Raw genomic sequence first — 6,889 nt, forward strand, 5'->3', positions numbered from 1 at the left:
TCATAGACGATTACTCAAGATATGCATACTTATTTCTTATACATGAAAAGTCACAGTCTTTGAATGTGTTCAAATCTTTTAAAGTTGAAGTTGGAAATTAACTCAACAAAAGAATTAAGTCTGTTAAATCTGACTGTGGTGGTGAGTACTATGGCAGATTTGATGGATCAGGTGAACAACGTCCAGGACCTTTTGCCAGGTACCTAGAGGAGTGTGGAATTGTCCCACAGTACACCATGTCGGGATCACCCAATATGAATGGTGTAGCTGAGAGACAAAACTGGACTCTTAAGGATATGGTAAGGAGTATGATTTGTCATTCCACCTTACCAGAGTCACTCTAGGGAGAGGCACTAAAGACGACAACTTATATTCTAAACAAAGTACCAACTAAAGCAGCTACCAAAACACCTTATGAGCTTTGGATTGGGTGAAAGCCTAGTCTAAAGCATTTCCATGTGTGGGGTTGTCCAGTTGAGGCAAGGCCTTATAAGCCAAATGAAAAGAAATTGGACTCCCGAACAGTAAGTAGTTACTTTATTGTTTATTCTGAGAGATCTAGGGGATATAAATTTTATGATCCCACATTAAAGACAATTTTTTAGACAGGGACTGCTACATTCTTTGAGGATATTGAGTTTGGGGGGAAGAATAAGATTACGAAATTTGTCTTGAAGGAAAAATCGGTAAAAATTCCAAAACCGATTCAAACAGTTACTTTTGATGAAGTAAGTTTGGAATCTCTACAAAACATTGCTGATGAACCCATACTTAAGATGATTTGGTTGTTCGTGAAGAAAAAACTCAAGATCCTCAACAAGCTATGCTTCATGTGCCATCACCTTTGCAGAGATCCATGAGAGAAAGGAGAAATGTCATTTCAGATGATTATGTTGTATTTCTCCAAGAAAATGAAGATCCTAACAATGGTATGATGGAAGATTACCCAATCACCGTCCGTCAAGCCATACATGATCCTGATTCAAAAAAATGGATTGAAGCAGTGGGTGAAGAGTATAAATCCATGCAAGACAATAAGGTTTGGGAACTTGTCCCATTACCAGAGGGTGTGAAACCCATTGGTTGTAAATGGTTATTTAAGACGAAACGGGATTCTAGAGGTAACGTGGAGAGGTATAAGACTCGTCTTGTAGCTAAGAGATTTACTCAAAAAGAAGGGATTGACTTTAAAGAGACTTTTTCTCTAGTTTCATAAAAAGACTATTTTAGGACAATTATGGCTTTTGTTGCACATTATGATTTGGAGCTTCATCAAATGGATGTCAAAACGGCGTTTCTCAATGGTGACATTGACAAGACAATCTATATGGTGCAACCAGAAAATTTTGTGTCGGGAGACCCAAAGAATATGGTTTGCAAATTGACAAAATCCATTTATGGACTAAAACAAGCATCTCGTCAATGGTACCTTAAATTTCATCAAGTAATTCTCTCATTTGGCTTCGAGAGTATCACAAGTTTAAGGGGAGCAAGTTTATTTTTCTGATCTTGTATGTTGATGACATTCTGCTTGCCACTAATGATATAGGCATATTGCACGAAACCAAGAAATTTCTGTCAAAGAATTTTGAAATGAAAGATCTTGGTGATGCCTCCTTTGTATTAGGAATTCAGATACACCAAGATCGATCTCGAGGTATTTTAGGATTATCAAAAAGGAGCTATATCGATAAAATTCTTAAAAGGTTTAGCATACATGAATGTAAATCCGAGGATACTTTAGTTTCTAAGGGAGACAAGTTCAGTCTCAATCAGTGCTCAAAGGGGAATTTGGAAATTGAGGAAATGTAGAAGATGCCTTATGCATCAACTGTAGGAAGTTTGATGTATGCCTAAGTATGTACACATCCAGAAATAGCATACATAGTTGGGGTTCTAGGCAGATACTTAAGCAATCCAGGAATGGACCATTGGAAAGCAGCAAAGAGGGTCATGAGATATTTAAAGAGAACAAAAGGTTATATGCTCACATACAGGAGGTCAGACCAGTTGGAGATCATTGGGTTTTCTGACTCGGATTTTGTAAGATGTCAAGATAGCTTGAAATCTACTTCAGGTTATATTTTTATGTTGGCAGGTGGTGCGGTTACTTGGCACAGTGTCAAGCAAACCCTTACAGCTTCATCCACCATGACAACAGAATTTGTAGCATGCTATGAGGCATCTAATCACGTAATATGGCTAAGAAATTTTGTCACAGGGCTAAAAATTGTGGAAGGCATTAAAATACCACTTAAGTTATATTGTGACAACAAATCAACTGTATTGTATTCCAACCACAATAGGAGCTCGACTAAGTCAAAGCACCTCAACATTAAGTTCCTAGTTGTTAAGGAAAGAGTATAGAGTGGGCATATTTCCATAGAACATTTAGGGACAAACTCCATGATTGCAGATCCTCTAACCAAAGGACTTCCACCCAAGGTCTTTCATGAGCATGTTGCTCACATGGGTGTTTTATAGTTTGAGGAATCTGAAGTTTAGTGGGAGATAGTCATTTTCATATGTTTTATGTTCTATGTTTAATTTCTTGTATGCATACATTGAACTTTAAGACATATTTGGTTATTTTTAAATATGTGGTTTTAATTATCACACTTTGTATATTAAGATTATTATATCGATCTCATTAAGTTAAAGTTTGGGCCAGTTGAAAATAGATGTGTGTGTACAAATCACCTTCACATAATTTTTCATGCTACATATTTCATGATGAATCCATGTCATTTGGTTGTGTCAAGATTACTGATCATTGTTGGTTTTAGTTGCGATTGATGCAATGAAAAACTGGTTTGGTTCTACATGCTGATATAATCAATGGACGAGACTTTTGGAGTATCCTCAAGTAATATAATGGCAATTTTGAGCTCATAAAGTCTATCACATTTATAAGGTTGTAAGGACATATATATATATATATATATATATATATATATATTTATATTTGTGACTAGTGGGAGATTGTTAGTAATTTTAGGTCATGCATATATATGACATAATTAAATGTGTTAGGACCATTATTTATTAAGCCAAATAATAAAGTGATCTGACTAAATTAAAGTTTTGGCTAAAGGCATATATCATGAAAATAAATATTGTGTAGAGACCATAAAGTAATTTCTAATTTGATGAGGGACCAAATTCGAAATACTAAAACTTAAGTAATTAACAATTTAAAAATGGTCGTGGTCCCCTTTTGAGAGCATATAGTGACATAACGTACTTTTCAAGTTCCTGTTCCTTTCTCTCTATCCCCATCAAGAGAGAAAACCAAAGGGAAATAAGGATGCTCTACAGGAGGAAGATCAGTGGATCAGTAGTGCTCTAAAGAAGGGAACATCATTATTATGGCTAATTCAGGTACGCTCCCGTTTACAATTTACAACATGTTTATGAGTATGGGATATTGCTTATGATTGATCGTTAGAATCAATATTAGGATCATATTCTGTATATGTTAACATCACTGACATCTCTAAATATGAGTGATAAAATGGATTGGACTCGAGAGGCTAGCCCACCAAAATGGGGTGGACGAGGTTGGAGTTTTCAACCTACCAGCCTGTTTTGGCCTGACCTGCCTAGCCCACCAAATTGGTATGTTTTTATTTATTTTTATTTTTTTAAATTAAAAATACCCACCAAAATGGGGTGGACGAGGTTGGAGTTTTCAACCTACCATCCTGTTTCGACCCGACCTGCTTAGCCCGCCAAATTAGTCCATTTTTTTTCAATTAAAAATAATTAAAAAGATTAAAATTTTATATTCTATTTTTGTAATAAATAAGTTTGTAAGACTATTATAATTTAAATCATTAACACAACCTTGGAAGGCAAAATAACCACCGATGGGCACTAGGTTGACTCGCTAGATGAAAATAATAGCCTAAACGTGCAATATGTGAGTTGTTGGGCGAAAATATGGCTCGCCCAATGAGTTACAAGTTAGAGAGCATCAATTTTAGGACTTGTTAAGTGAGAATGAAGCTGTTGGGCGAGAATATCGACCCCAATACGCAAATATGGTTATTTAATCATGTTTCTACGAGAGTTTTTGGGCATTCCTTATTTTGCATGAATAGAAACACCTTGGGTGTAGGTGTGCGCAAGGGTGTAGGGTTTAATTCCTAGCAGGGCAAAGAACATGGTTTTTATTTTTAGTTCCTTCTTTTTCTCTCTCTCTCTTCCTTTTTCTCTCATGTGCCCTATAGTGGTAGTTCAGTTTTTTTTTCTTTCACTCTATTCGTTGCTACCACTCAAAGGAAAGGAAAACAAGGATTCATTTATATTATATTCTAGTTTGAAGTCTAGGGTTAGGAGAGGAGAGTGTGATGATTGGTTTTAGAGAGTGAGGCAGCGAAGGAGACGCGTTGGGAAGGGCCACTCATCCAGTTAGGGGAAGCTTGACCTTGTTTTCTTTTTTTTATCTTTTGTCGTTTGATGAATGGGGTTACCCTTGATTGTTCTTGTGTTTTTGAATGGTTGATACCTCTATGTTGTTATGCATAAATTATTCTTCTAAATGGTGGTGTTGGTGGTTTGTTATGTGTCTTTCACAAATTGGAAAGCAATTTGCGTTTTCCTACTGCTGTCATTGTCGTATCATATGATATTTTATATGGGTTATAGGACAATTGATGTTTTCTATGATAGGTTGGAGGTTTGATCGATCCTGTATGGATTTGGAGGCATTGCAATTGTTGTTATTTTGTGAATGCATGATGTATATGAACGCTCTTGTGAATGCATTACTTCCTCAAGCTTTAATTGAACCAGTTTTTTGTCCTTATCCTTGTAAATGTTTTCTTCATCTTACAACATAAACTTCTCCTTACTCAGACATTCAAAAAATATGTATGAATATTCAAATTAAAGCTATGAAAGTCTAGTTTCCAACCCAAAAAAGAATAAACTCATTTGGATATCTATTGAAAACGTAATAAATAAAACAATGAGCAGACACTAGAGTAGAAAGTTGTTGTGGACACTAGAAACTTTCTAATTTTCGAATATGAATTACAAACAGCTTAGGGCTCCAAAAATAATGTATTAGTAGTAAAATTAAATATATTGAATTCTAGTTTTCAATCCAAAAAGAATCACTTTATTGGAAATCTGTAGAAAAAATTATGAGTAAAACTATAACAGTTATCGGTGTGTGATGCTAACATTGCTTTACAAATTTGTTTGGAATTTTCCAAATTAAAATCCAACTTCTACAGAACTCCAAAATTTATGTTCGAGTAATCGAATTAAAGTTAATTGAGTCTAGAATCTAAAAGAAGAAAAAATGCAAATCATTTGGAGATTTTTAGAAGAAGTTATAAGCAAAATAGTAAGAAAAGGTCAGGGTTGCCAAAATGCAATTTTAACTAGCTTTTAGTCTATGACATTGCTTGTAGCTTTCATTCTATGATATTGCTTATAAAATTGAGTTTTAATTGCGTGATTGATGTTATGTAATGTGGATCTCGTGAAGTTGGTTTGGAATACATGAGGTTGAGTCATGTGTATTATATGTTAATTATTTCTGATAATACAGAGGAAACTAGATTATGTGGTGGAAAAAAAAGGTGACAGAAAACCAGAGCTTGGTTGTGATTACTATGTTTAAGAATTTTAGTTGGAGGTTTGATCGATCCTGTATGGATTTGGAGGCATGACAATTGTTGTTATTTTGTGAATACATGATGTATATGAACGCTCTTGTGAATGCATTACTTCCTCAAGCTTTAATTGAACCAATTTTTTGTCCATATCCTTGTAAAGTTTTTCGTCATCTTACAACATAAACTTCTCCTTACTCAGACATTCAAAAAATATGTATGAGTATTCAAATTAAAGCTATGAAAGTCTAGTTTCCAACCCAAAAAAGAATCAACTCATTTGGATATCTATTGAAAACGTAATAAATAAAATAATGAGCAGACACTAGAGTAGAAAGTTGTTGTGGACACTAGAAACTTTCTAATTTTCGAATATGAATTACAAACAACTTAGGGCTCCAAAAATAATGTATTAGTAGTAAAATTAAAAATATTGAATTCTAGTTTTCAATCCAAAAAGAATCACTTTATTGGACATCTGTAGAAAACATTATGAGTAAAACTATAACAGTTGTCGGTGTGTGATGCTAGGATTGCTTTGCAAATCTGTTTGGAATTTTCCAAATTAAAATGTAACTTCTACAGAACTCCAAAAATTATGTTCGAGTAATCGAATTAAAGTTAATTGAGTCTAGAATCTAAAAGAAGAAAAGATTCAAATCATTTGGAGATTTTTAGAAGAAGTTATAAGCAAAATAGTAAGAAAAGGTCAGGGTTGTCAAAATGCAATTTTAACTAGCTTTTATTCTATGACATTGCTTGTAGCTTTTATTCTATGATATTGCTTATAAAATTGAGTTTTAATTGCGTGATTGATGTTGTGTAATGTGGATCTCGTGAAGTTGGTTTGGAATACATGAGGTTGAGTCATGTGCATTATATGTTAATTATTTCTGATAATACAAAGGAAAATAGATTATGTGGTGGGAAAAAAAGGTGACAGAAAACCAGAGCTTGGTTGTGATTACTATGTTTAAGTATTTTAGTTGGATATGATGTTGAGTATTATTTGCAATGTCTTATTTTACTAAATTTCATTTATATATCATTATTTATGGTTAGCTTACCCATATTTTTTTGTTTGTGTTTTTGTTATGTGTGCGATGATCGTATGATGTGTGTGTTATACGGGAGCAGGTGATAATGCAGATGCTTTTGGCGTGGAATGGACACACGAGAGGATGGGATGAACTTATGATTTTTATTCCTTTTTTATTAAGCAATTTCAAAATAAATATTTAGGACAAGTAATTTCTTTTAGT

This window comes from Vigna unguiculata, chromosome 4 (genome assembly GCF_004118075.2).
Source record: "Vigna unguiculata cultivar IT97K-499-35 chromosome 4, ASM411807v1, whole genome shotgun sequence".
Taxonomy (NCBI): Eukaryota; Viridiplantae; Streptophyta; class Magnoliopsida; order Fabales; family Fabaceae; genus Vigna; species Vigna unguiculata.